Below are 14,504 nucleotides of genomic sequence, written 5' to 3' on the forward strand. Positions count from 1 at the left end.
TAGGTAGCACATGGTTTTAGCACATGGTTTATGTAATACCAATTGGTGGTTTTGTGGGACTTGCTACTATATAAGCAGCCACAAGGGTAGTTGTTGTAGAGAGACTGAGAGTGAGAAAGGCAAGAGTCAAGCAAGACAAGGCTTGACAGGTTAGCCAAGGGAGCATTTGTGAAGGTTGAAAGCATGGCATGGGATGTATGGATTCGTGCTTGTTCACATAGTTTGCTCAGTTGTGGCTATGGCCATGAAGGCTTCCATGGTTGTATGGCAATGGTATTTTTGGCTAAATAATACATGGTGATGGATGCTTTTGGAGGCTGGGTTTTTCCCTCAATGAGGGTTTCCCAGGGTATATCTTGTGTCACAATTTTGTGGGTATGTTGTCTATTCTCTTGCATGTGGATTTTAATTCTGTGTTTATTTCAGATCTATTATTGGTTATGTGGAAACAATTATATTCTTTGTTGCCAAGTTTCCTTACATATGTTGTCGAGTAAACCCTAACCTCAAGTTTTTCAGGTCTTATTGAGTGCTCAAATGTTCTCGGGCATGCCAAATTGAAATGTCCCTAAGAGTCTCTAAATGCCATAGGGTAGCGATCTTTGATGGGGTATATCTCAGAGCTTGTGCAAGCTATGGATGTGATTCTAGGTGCTATAAGACCATGTTGCAGAGACCTATAATAACCTCTCTCTCTACTTGTAGATCTTACACCATTTCGATTTTGTGAGGCTATCTTAGGTGATGCTAAAACTTGTAGTGTTGGCCAATAAAAAGTTGCCAATTGCCAAATCTCCCTCACCATTCATTGTGGGATTGAATTGTCTATTTCATTAGCTTTGAGTGGCTAGATAAACACTATCCCCAAGCTTTTCCTATCCTCATGAGTGCTCAAACATTCTAGGGCATGCCGAACCAAATCATCACTAAGAGTCACTAAATGCCATAGGACAACAATATTTGATGGGGCATATCATGGAGCTCATGTTAGGTATGGATACGATTCCTAGTGCTATAGGACCATGTTGCGGAGACCTACAATAACCTCTCTCTCTTTTTGGATATCTTAATCCATTTTGATTTTTTGATGCCATCTCTGGTGATGCTAAAACTTGTAGTGTTGGCTAGTACAAAGTTGCCAACTACTAAATCTCCCTCACCATTTGTCATGGGATTGAATTGTCTATTCTATTAGCTCCAAGGGGCCAAGTAAACAGTAGTCCAAATCTCCTCCGTGTTAGGATAAACCACGGACAGAAATAAAAAAGTACATGCAAATATAACCAATAACAAAAAATAATAGAACACACAAAAAATGAACACAAGGCACCAAGATTTAATGTGGTTCACCCAATCCCTGGGCTACGTCCACCAAACAGCAAGTCCAATCTTATTACAATCTAATGATTACAACCTGATTACAATCCATAATCCCTTACAGCTCAATACCGTCACAAGAACCAATTTCATATCACAACATTATGAAAATACCCAACCCTAAGCCCTTTTATATAAGTATTAAACCACTTTAGGGTTATAACATGTCGGCCATATATCAGCCATAATATGTCGGCTACTGCCCAAAATTTTTTTTTTGGGGCGATGCCCCGAACCCCACTATTTATGAAGTATGTACAGTACTTTCCTGATCAGTCACCATAATCTAACAATCTCCCACTTGGGGACTAGTCAGGCTCCACACTAAACAACAATCTCCCACTTGGAGACTGATCCTGTAGCAATACCACTACCATATGGGGCTCCCACTGGATCAAATCACCCTGGACTCTGCTGTTCTTTTATTCATGTTTAGTCTAAAAGACCAACCGAAGCTGAAGAGGAGTTCAGCTTCTCCCTTGTTACAACCTTTGTCAACATATCTACTGGATTGTCACTGGTATGTATCTTCTCCAGCTTTAACTGTCCATCCTCCAAAACTGACTGAATGAAATGGTACCGCAACTGTATGTGTTTGGTCTTAGAATGCAGAGCTGAATTCTTAGCAAGATGAATGGCACTCTAACTATCTGTGAACAAATAATTATCCTTCTGAGGATGTCACAATTCTTCCAAGAAGAACTGAATCCATATCATCTCCTTGGCTGCCTCTGTAGCAGCAACATACTCTGCCTCTGTAGTGGAGAGAGCATTAATCTTCTGTAACCTAGAAACCCAGCTCACGGCTGCCCCATCAACAGTAAAGACATAACCTATAGTACTCCGCCTGGTATCAATATCCCTAGCCAAATCTGAGTCAACATAGCCCTGTAAATTAGTAGTAGAGCCCCCAAAGTGTAAACACTTATTGGATGTTCCTCTCAAATATCTGAGAATCCACTTGACAGTATTCCAATGCTCAAATCCTGGATGACTCATATACCTGCTAACGACTCCCACTACATGTGCAATATCTGGCCTAGTGCATACCATAGCATACATCAAACTTCCTACAGCTAAAGCATAGGGTACCTTGGACATCTTATCCTCCTCTTCTTGTATCTTGGGACACATCTCCTTAGTCAATTTCAAATGACTAGGTAAAGGTGTGCTGACAGCTTTAGCATTCTCCATAGAGAAACGTTGCAACACCTTCTCAACATAATCAGCCTGAGATAGCGTCAAAATTCTATTCTTCCTATCTCTGTAAATCTTCATACCAAAGATTTTTTTTTTTTCCCCCAAATCCTTCATAGCAAATGCATGTGCTAATTGGCATTTCAGCCCCTTCATATGATCCATGTTAGACCCAGCTACAAGCATATCAACATATAAACATAAAATAATGTAGCTATCATCATCCAACCTCTTAAAATAAACACAATAATATGAATGACACCTATTATATCCATGCTCATGCATAAAACTATCAAATTTCAGATACCATTGCCGAGGTGCTTGCTTCAAGCCATATAAACTTTTCTTCAATTTGTACACTAAGTTCTCCTTACCTTTGACCTCAAAACCCTGTGGCTGAGCCATATATATTTCTTAATCCAAATCACCATGAAGAAAGGCTGTTTTAACATCCATCTGCTCTAAATGCAAATCTTCAATAACCACAAGACTTAAAATAGTACGAATAGAAGTCATTTTAACAACAGGAGAAAATATCTCATCAAAATCAATTCCCTTTTTCTGTGCAAATCCTTTTACAACTAACCTGGCTTTGAATCTTTTCTTACCTCCTTCTTCTTCTTTCAACCTGTAAACCATTTATTCTATAAAGCCTTTTTACCTACAGAAAACTTACACAAATCCCATGTCTTATTTATCAGCAAAGAGTCCATTTCATCTTTCATTGCAGACTCCCACTGAATCTTAGTATCCACCTGCACAACTTCATCATAACTTTCAGGTTCACCAGCATCAGTAAGTAAAATAGAATACAAAGAGGGAGAAAACCTTTGTGGAGGTCTAATTTGCCTTGTTGACCGTCTAACATTCACTGGTGTGTGTGGTATTTGTTGTTGCAATTGTTGCACATCATGAGGAATGGCTGGAACATCAGCTTTTGGAGTATCATCCAGCACTACATAATCATCTTCTTTCTTCTCATGTTGCTACAACAGATCTTTGTACAACACTTTCTCATTGAATATGACATCCTGACTTCTAATAATTTTAAGTTTTTCAAAATCCCAAAGCCTATAACCAAATTCATTAATGCCATATCCAACAAAGACACATTTCTTTGATTTAGCTTCTAGCTTGGTTCTATTTTCAGAGTCTATATGAGGAAAAGCTTTACAACTGAAGGTCTTGAGAAAAGAATAACTCACCTTCTTACTAGTCCATGCTTCCTCTGGAATACCATAGCCCAAAGGAGTAGAGGGACCTCTATTAATCAAATATACTATAGTATTGACAGCCTCCGCCCACATGTGTAAGGGCAACCCAGCATGCAACCTCATGCTCCTTGCACACTCCATTATAGTCCTGTTCATGCGTTCAGCCACTCCATTTTCCTGTGGAGTCCTTGGAATAGTTTTTTGTCTACGAATACCATTAGTGGAGCAATAATATTCAAATTCATGATTGCAATACTCACCACCATTATCAGATCTGAGACATTTTAATTTCTTACCAGTCTCATTTTCAACCAAGCATTTCCATTTCTTAAAAGTTTGAAATACATCAGATTTCTGTCTAAGGAAATAAACCCATACTTTTCTAGTTGCATCATCAATAAATGTAACATAATAATGAGAGCCACCAAGGGAAGATACTTGAGCCAGTCCCCATACATCTATATGCACAAGCTCTAATTTCTCCTTTTTGTTTTCCTTCCCTGTCTTTACAAAACTCACTCTCTTTTGTTTTCCATACACACAACTTTTATAGAAATCCATATTCACACATTTTAGACCTGGTAAAACTTTCTTTGAATGAAGTACTTTCATACCTTTCTCACTCATGTGCCTAATTCTATTGTGCCACAACACTGTATCAGAATCTATAGTAGCTATTTGTTCTCCCTGCTCAACTGCAGTAATTATTCCTAAATATTCATTTTTCTCTGAAACAATCAAAGTAGAAGGAACAATATGATCTATACAAAGATATAAGGTGCCTACTTTCACACCTTTTTCTACTACAAGGGAACCTTTTGAACTCTTCCAATTTTTATCATTAAAAGTAACTACACAACCCTCATCACCGAGTTGCCCTGCTGAAATTAAATTTTTACTTAGTTTTGGAACATGTCTTACCTCATGTAGTAGCCAATGATTCCCATTCTGCAACTTAATCTTAATTTTTCCCTTTCCAACAATCTGACAGGGTTCATTATCCCCCAAATAAACAAGCCCAAAATCCCCTTGGACATAATCAATGAAATAACCTCTATGAGGTGTAGGATGAAATGAAGCACCAGAATCTAAAACCCATGAATCATCAACACTCTCTAAAGACAAAAGAAAAGCATCCTCTTTGAATTTGTTACTTACCAAATTTGCCTCCTTGTCTCCATCTGATTTATCTCCTTCATTTTTCTTTCAATTCTAGCAATCTTTCTTTTTGTGTCCTGGTTTCCCACAGTACCAGCAATCATTTGGTCCTCTCGATTGAGACCTCCTCCCCTTTGATTTTCCTCTTGATTTCCCATGATTTCTAGAGTTACTTCCTCTTTCAGTCATTCTACCCCTGCTTTGTGCATTTAAAGCACTTCCTGATGTAGATCCACCCGAGGATTTTCTACGAGTTTCCTCACTTAAAATAACACCGATCACATATCATATTTTAGGGTACTAGATACAGGAACAGAATTACTCACCACCATTACCAAGCCATTCTAGCTTTCAGGCAAAGAACACAAAATCAAGAGAGCCCTAATTTCTTCATCAAAATTGATACCCACAGAAGATAATTGACTAGTAATAGTATTAAACTCATTTAAATGATCTGCAACAGATCCACCTTTTGCCATTTTCATATTAAATAAATGCTTCATGAGAAATACCTTATTTGAAGCAGAGGGCTTTTCATACAGTGTCGCTAGGGTTTTCATCAAATCTTCTGTCATCTTTGCTTTTGTAATATTAAATGCCACCGATGGTGCCAAGCATAACCGAATGCTTTCGAGTGCCTTTCTGTCCAAAAGATCCCATTCAACCTCTGACATAGTTCCCTGATTCTTGGCTTTTCCTTCCAACAGCTTCCATAAATCCTTCTGATATAAATAGTCTTCCATTTGCATCTTCCATAACTGGAAGTTCTTCCCATTAAACCTATCAATCCTCAACTTACCCTCATCTGTCATTGCTCCCACTCAACTATGAGACTCCCAATTAACCGTGAGACTTTCCTGCAGAGGATAACTGAAAGACAACCTTGCTCTGATACCACTTGTTAGGATAAACCACGGACAGAAATAAAAAACTACATGCAAATATAACCAATAATAGAAAATAATAGAACACACAAAAAATGAACACAAGGCACCAAGATTTAAAGTGGTTCACCCAATCCCTGGGCTACGTCCACCAAACAACAAGTCCAATCTTATTACAATCTAGTGATTACAACTGATTACAATCCATAATCTCTTACAACTCAATACCGCCGCAAGAACCAATTTCATATCACAACATTATGAAAATACCCAACCCTAAGCCCTTTTATACAAGTATTAAACCACTTTAGGGTTATAACATGTCGGCTATTGCCCAAAAAAAAAAATTTTCGGCGCGATGCCCCGAACCTCACTATTTATGAAGTATGTATAGTACTTTCCTGATCAGTCACCACAATCTAACACTTCCATCCTATTGAGTGTTCAAATGTTCTCGATCATGTCAAACTGAATCATCCCTAAGAGTCACTAAATGCCATAGGGTAGTGATCTTTGATGGGGTATATCTCAGAGCTTGTGTGAGGTATGGACACAATTTATAGTGCTATAAGACTATGTTTTGGAGACCTAAAATAACCTCTCTCAATTTTTGGTGATCTTACTCTATTTTGATTTTGTGATGCCATCTCGGGTGATGCTAAAACTTGTAGTGTTGGCTAGTACAAAGTTGCCAATAGCCAAATCTCTCTCACCTTTCATAATGGGATCAAAATTTCTATTCCATTAGCTCTGAGTGTCTAGGTAAATAGTAGCCTTAATCTCCTCTCATCCCATTGAGTGCTTGAACGTTCTTAGGCATGCCAAACCAAATAGTCCCTAAGAGTCACTAAATGCCATAGGGTAGTGATCTTTGACTATGGAAATTAGTTATGTCATCTCATCTAATGATGGAGAATCATGATAGAAGGTAAAGGGGTGATCATACACACCATTTTGAACATGTTATATTTTTATGGTAATAAGGTAATCATTGTTTGTAAGGTGAAGGAACTTAAGGTCACCTATAAAACCAAATTGCCTTAGTCCTAATGATTTTTCTTTTTTTGTTGTTTTTGTTAGTAAGTTGACTCAATAAGTGTTTTGAGAGTCATTACACCTTATATAGCTACATGTTATCACTAAATAGAGTTAGTGGAAGATGTTAATGATCTTTTTGGTTGTCTTAATTGTCATTTCATGGGTTTGAAACATAACCACTTCCCTTTGTGAAGGGTTTTTTGAAAATCAGCAAATTAAATGTTGCAAAGAAAATATAGTCATAGTATGTTGGAAGATTGTTTTCACTCATAGGATGTTGAAGAATATCTTGGAAGGATGGAATAGATGAAAAACTAAAGTTTGTGAGATAGTTATTAGGTGTTCCTTGAAGTGGCTAAGATGTTGGTTTGAAGCAAGAAGTTGATTATGATCCATTTTTCAAATTTGCTCATTCTTCCCTTATTGCTTCCCAAGTCTTGAATAGGGAAATTGATCAAGTATTTTTTTGATGTTAGGTAGAATTTTGTTCAATATTTTAACCAAGTTGGAAAGAGTCTTTGAAGACACTTACAAAGGTGGGAAAGGTAGTTTTCCTTAAAAGTGTTCTTGCTGGGAATCCACTAGCTTTTGGTGTGAGCACTCTACATCATTTTGGATGCAATTTACATTAAAATGAAATACATGAAATGTAATTAAAATGTAAATAATAAAAAAAAGATATATATTATGATAACCAATAATTTCATACATAAACAAACATATAATATACAAGGTTGCATGGGAACAGGGATACTTGGGGTTCTTAGGGTACCAATACGAGTACAGGTATAACTATTTTTATAATAGGGAATGGGGGTACTTGGGTATGTCAAAATTTATTTTTAATTATACTTTTATATTTATAGAAAACCTGAAATTATGAGTCATGACAATGATTTTTCAAATCAAGAACAATGATAAAGTTTGCAAATATAATATATTGTTTCCTATTTCAGATTTGTTAAATGTTTGTAATAATAATTAATGATAAATGTTTAGATGCATAACATAGAAGGAGGACTTTAAACATGAACAAGAAGATCATAAATCATATGAAAATGACATATTGAAAATGATAAATTTTTGGCTTTAGCAGTGATAAAGTTTATTGTTGATCAATATTGTATCAAAGTTTCAAACTGATTAGGTATTGAATTAAGCTTGATAAAAAAATAACAGAGAAGGAAAAATTTAAACATGAACAAGATCATAAAACATATGATGATGACATATTGGAGATGATAAACTTATGCTTGAACAATGATAAATTTTATTATTAATCAATGTTCTATCAAATTTTTGAACTAATTAGGTATTGAATTAAGCTTGATAAACAATGAGCTAAAACACAAACAAAAAATTGAAAATAATAATAATAAGAAATCTCAATCAAGGTCCTTAGCTATGATGCTCTCCACTGAGTACCTAGTACTTGGGATACGTGTACCCAATACTTGGGTATGTGGGTACAAGTACCCAAGCAACCTTGATAATATATTATTATAAGCAATATTGTCATACATGAACGAACATATAATATATTATGATAACCAATAATATCATACATGAACAAACATATAATATATTATGATAACCAATAATGTCATACATGAACGAACATATAATATATTATGATAACCAATAATATCACACATGAACAAACATATAATATAAAATGATAACCAATAATATCATACATTAACAAACACATAATATATTATGAGAACCAATAATTTCATACATGAACAAACATATCATATATTAACCAATAATTTCATAAGTCTAATAATGTCATGCATCAAATATATGTCATACATCAAATATAAAATATCATATATACATCAAATGTATATCAAATATGTCCACTGACATAAAATCCAACATATATGTCCATTGATGCCTATGCATGTGTGTCTATCAACTATATCTTTGGTCATCGTGATCATGTGGAGGGAGGTGATGGGGATGATGGGGTCTTTCTCACATGCTCACTTGTCCTCTTGTTTAGGATTTTCCCTAACTCAAGCTGATACAAACAAAGTAGATATGAATCAATAATTATTATACATTAAAATCAAATATATGTACACACAAAATTAATTATTTTCTTAATGCCATCAAATAGTCACTCTGTATGTCCAACTCAAAGGCTCATGGATGATTAGGTGTAAAAAGGCCCTACAAAAATTCAATCAATATAATAACTTATAAATAAATTTAGAAAATTTGATACTAACTATTATAAACAACAACTAAAACCAAGAAAATTCTTTTGTACCTCAGTCAATGGCTTTGAACTAGCCATTGTTGTAGCAACTCCAAAATCGATGGATTGCCAAAGATGAGGAGGAGTCTTAGATGTCAAGAGTTGCATGTCATACAATAAAAGTTACATGTAACATTAAACATGAAACAAATATAAACAAATGAATTAAATTAACATGAAACAAATGTACCTCTATGAAGCTTGTATCATGCCTAGGCTTAGAATCTCTAGTGAATGTCAATGGTCCAGTGGAGAATTGATGCACATGCATAAATTTTTTTTTGTCAATATTTCATATGATTACTTAATAAATATATGTATTAATTTAAATGATTAAATTGATACATACCTCTAGACTCATCGATGTTACAAAAAATGGGGTTAGGGGATGTCTACTAGGGCCGCCAACATTCTTACCCTAAATTTTGAATAATGTTAGTACATGCTAATTAATTAGTCATTCACTATACATATGAAATGTGACCAAATTAGTTTATTATAATTGTAATTTACCTGTGCGTCAGTGCCAAATATCTCATTTAGGAACTGATTAGTGACTAGCCCATCATCCATGCTATCTTTAGCATGACTGCCAAATGTGCATAAGTATCCACATGATGTGCACAAGTATCCACATGATGTGCACCTATAACCCTAATGCATAGAAGGCTCCTCCTCAACTAATGGACTTGTGCAATGAATGAGGGTTTGCATTAAAGCAGTAATAGTCCCTAGAGTGTTGGCCTCTACGTGTTCCTTCACAACTAAATGAATAATTACATGCTCACCTTATGGCTTGACAATAGGTGCCCTAACTACATTAGGGTCATGATGTGCCCCTGACCTCTCAAATGATAACCCCCCACCTCTATCCTAAGATTCTAATATATCAAAAAAATTGGGGATCTCCCCAAGGAAAAATTCACAATACAATTTCTTTAAGAAATACATTGGAACCTCATGATTATTGCAGGGAGGGGAATCAAAGAACATCCACCATCTATCCCAAAAATTATTTCTAATACCATCATTTATGTACCAATGGATTGGGAACCTTTTAGTTGTCCAACTTTTTAAAAAATGCATAAATAATACGTTTTTCTATTTCCTTCTTTTTTTATATCTTGATATAATAATTTGTTTACATAATATCTTCTTTGTTCATCCCTCTTAACACACCAAATATCCAATTGACCACTAATAGAAGTTACATGGGTTATAATGGACTCGAGGGAGGATTCCAATTGTGCTCTCATTGGATTGGTTTGTCCACAAGATTTCAACCTACCAATGAGTGCTTCTAATTCATTTTTCCCTTTTTTTATTTCAATTATTATGTTGTCTTGTGTGCCAGGAGGAGGTCTTCCAATCAGTGTAGGTTGTGGAATTTATTGCTCTTGTTGTGGAGGGTTTTGATTCTCATCTTGTGGAGGGTTTTGGTTTTGATCTTGTTGGGGATTTGGCACTTCATTATTCACAGTCAATGATAGGAAACCAATTGCAATCTAAATAAATAAATAAATTTAAAGAAAAATTGAAAAAAATCTACAAAACAATGCAAGAACAAGAGTAGAAAACATACAATATGATCTCGATCTCGAGCTTTGGTGACAAGGAGGCATTTTGAGGAGGTGCGTAGCAAAAGTATTCAATTCCTTCAACTCACATATGGACTGTGAGGACGAAATCCTTACAAAATGAACTGGGTTGTGGGTTTGTAGCCCATTTATAATTTTTAAATTTTTTTTTAAAAGTGTGTATGTGCTATATCATGCATGTGCTTTTAAAAACTTTTTAAAAATGGGGGTGTCATGTTTTTGGTACCAAAAATTGGTGCACACACCCATCTATATGCTGTAATTACTTGGCATTTACTGATATGGGACTACTCAGTAACCAAAGATTTGTATGATTCCTATAGAGCTCAACATATACATGAATATTTTCAAGTCTTTACATGAACCATCCTATATAGAGTGACTAATTCATAGTGATGACTAACCAACTCTACCTTATATATGACTAAGTGTTTGAGACTAAAAGACAACAAAACCTAGAGAGATCGACACAAAGATACCTATTCAAGGAGTAACAAGAGATATTTTATGGTTTTTGATTAACAAACTTATGAAGAAATCACAAAGAACAACGTAGTAGAGAAAAAAGTGAGAAGATTCATGAAGGGTGATTTCTTGAAGGACTTCCAAGTGGATTAGTGATGGAGTATTTGATGAAGTCTAATCAGTGAACCTAGATGAGAATAATGTTGAAGTATATAAATGACGAAGATTAGTGAAACCTATCATGGAACAATCATTATTTTGTCCTTGATGTCAAACCTACTACTTGTTGGTGAGATAATTGTTGATTTGTTCTGAATACTCTAATTTGATTAATTGATGAATAGGATTTGAAATCAAAGAATAAAAAGAGTACCTAGAGAAAGGTTGAGTTATATGGTGTATAAAAGAAGCACCAAAACTAAGTAAAACATTGACGATTTAGTGTATCATTTTTCTATTTAAGGCTATAATGAAAGGATACTTAAGCTAAAACTAGAAGAAGGCTAAGAAAATAGATGTGTGTAAAAATCCTAACCATGGAAATACTTGAAGCTAAGAAATTTAGTTTACGATGAGCAAAAAGTTAGTTGAAGTTGAGCAAAGTAAGTTCAATATGTGCTGAGCAAAGAGAAATCTAGTAGGTACCGAGTGAAGAAAGTTTAGTGTGTCCTAAGCACCAGTAAAGAATTAGTGTATGTCGTGAAACCTAGTGTTGACCAAACATTAGAAGATTGTGATTTCCAAGAAAACAAAATGTTATTACTGAGTGCTAGTGAAACAAGTTTGATCAATGATTTGATGAATCTGAGCCACAAAAGTTGATTTCATGAATTGTGTGAAGCATGTGGAAGATAAGTATGATGAGCTAGTGGCACAAAATTCAAGATAAGATTTTTGAATAAAAATTTGAAGAGGATTGTAAAGAAAGTTTGTAGAGGGAATAAAATGGAAAAGAGAACCTTAAGATGGGTGATTGTGGTTAAGGGGCAAAAGATAAAAATTATCTATATAAGGAGATAACAGGCCAGAAGAAAAGTGTCATAGTGCAAGTCAGAGATAGAAGAGGTGTCTTGAGGTGATGCTTAATTTGGTAGCTGAAGGGATGAATCTCTAGTTGGCATATTAACCAAGAAGGATTAAGGAGGTGAAGGCTTGAAGGATGAACAAGCTATCAGAGATGAAGGAGATTGAATGCCAAATGGCATGGAGGGTTGAATAAGACATTTTTAATCCATATGTGAGTTGTTTTGTTATCAAATCAAATCCTACTATTACTTTCTAACAACTGTATCATTCTGGATAAATCCTTTGGATTAACATTGACCTAACAGTCATGAGTAAATCCTTTAACTGGGTGAAATATTGATAGAATGTTCTGAAGTCCTCTAACATGGCTCACTCTGAAAAGGGTGATTGAAATCTTATAATGAAGGTCACATTTAAAAATGTGCATTGTATCCATTAATAGGGTTGTCTCCTCACAACACTCACTTCATAAGAGTAAAAATTGGTAGCATGTTACTCATGGTTTCCAATAAAATCTTTGTGTCAAAATGTGTGAATGATTTTGTGGTATTTCATGTTTATATTTATGAAAAGTTAGTTTGACCTAGGACAATAATATAATATAGATTGAGATATTGGATGATCAATGCACACACAAGTATTTGTTAAGTATTGTAAATTTTTATTTGTACATTTGGACTTTGGATAACTAATTCACCCCCTATCTCTATTATTGTAAAGCATTCCAACAATTGGTATTAGAGTATTTGGTGCTTGTGAAGGAAATTTTTGTAAGGTACTTAAAGTTAAATATAAAAACATATAGAAAGGAGGTGCCCAAGCTTAAACAAAGAAAACTTTCCTACATGGAAAAGTTTGAAGTTGCATCTAGGAGGACTTGGAGATTATGCACCATCAAGTATCACCACTGAATATGTTATAGTAGTTGGAGCCTCAATTGTTGAACAACTCAAACAGAAGAAAGATCACAATCAAGTAATGTTTGAGATTGCATATGCCCTAAGATATTTAGATTTTGAAGAAATCAAAACACATACCACTTCTAAAGGAATTTGGGATTCCCTACATAAGATCTATGGAGGAGACAAGAATGTGTAGAGAGCTAAAGAAGAAATCCTAAGAGGAAAATTTGATGAAATGAGAATACAAGAAGGTGAGACTATAGTCTAGTATTATGAATAAATCAAAGATATTGTAAATGTAATTAGAGGAGAAAATGGAATTATTGAAAATGATACTATGATTAGCAAAGTGTTGAGAACCTTGATGCCTATCTATGTTACTAGAGTCTCTACTATACAAGAACTAAGGTGTACTCTTGGTAGTGATCTAACCCTTGAAGGACTAGTTAGTAGACTTACTCCTTTTTCTTTTATGATGACCTAGGCTCAGGTGGGGAGAGGCCTCCTTTCCCACCCTTTAGACTATACATCAAAAGGGGACATCACAGTGATGATTGTATGAGGTGAAAATGCTATTTGAGCAACCATCCATCAGAAGTGGTCATCACAACTGTTGGAGTGATAAAAATGCAATTGGAATGATGACTACTCATCAAACAAGCTATCATAATTGCAATGGCTTTCTAAATTATATCAAAAAAATTGGTAGTTTTATTATTCTATTAGTAGTTTGAGCCATGATAGAGAAATCTAGAGGCATAGGCATCCTAAGGCATTCATAATCATGTTTTCTTCTTTCTTTCTCTATTAATTCCTTCTAGGGAAGGTACTAATATGTGCATACCCCAATGAAAGGTAACATACTTAAAAATAAGGTATTAACAATATGTTACATGATTAGTAATTAACTATAGACTATAAAAAAGAAGTGTCAACTTTAAATAAATATTTATATGCAAAGCACTAGATAATGTAGGGGTTTTCTTTCAAACAACGAATCTTCAAAACTACTTATTGATTTTCTTCTATAGTTTTTTAAAAATTTATAACCAAGCTATTCTCTATAAATATTCACTCATTAAAAAACATGATAGTGTTTGCCAAACCTTTCATCTACTAATTGGGGCCAACCACATGAAGGTGGAAGCTCATTTTCCCCCACTCCCCACATCCAAAATAAATTTCCATCACTTTGAATCTAGACTGCACATGCAACTACATTCTATATGCATGCACAATAGGTACAACTAAAAAAATGCAGCTCAATTACATTTATTTAAAAGGTCTATTAAGTTTTTAATTATAGTCCATCATGAACATTAGAAGTCTAGCTACTATGGCCAAGTGAATTTCGTCAACAAGCCAACACATAGAAAGTC

This window comes from Cupressus sempervirens, chromosome 4 (assembly GCF_028749045.1).
Source record: "Cupressus sempervirens isolate cs-2001-9-10 chromosome 4, ASM2874904v1, whole genome shotgun sequence".
Lineage (NCBI taxonomy): Eukaryota > Viridiplantae > Streptophyta > Pinopsida > Cupressales > Cupressaceae > Cupressus > Cupressus sempervirens.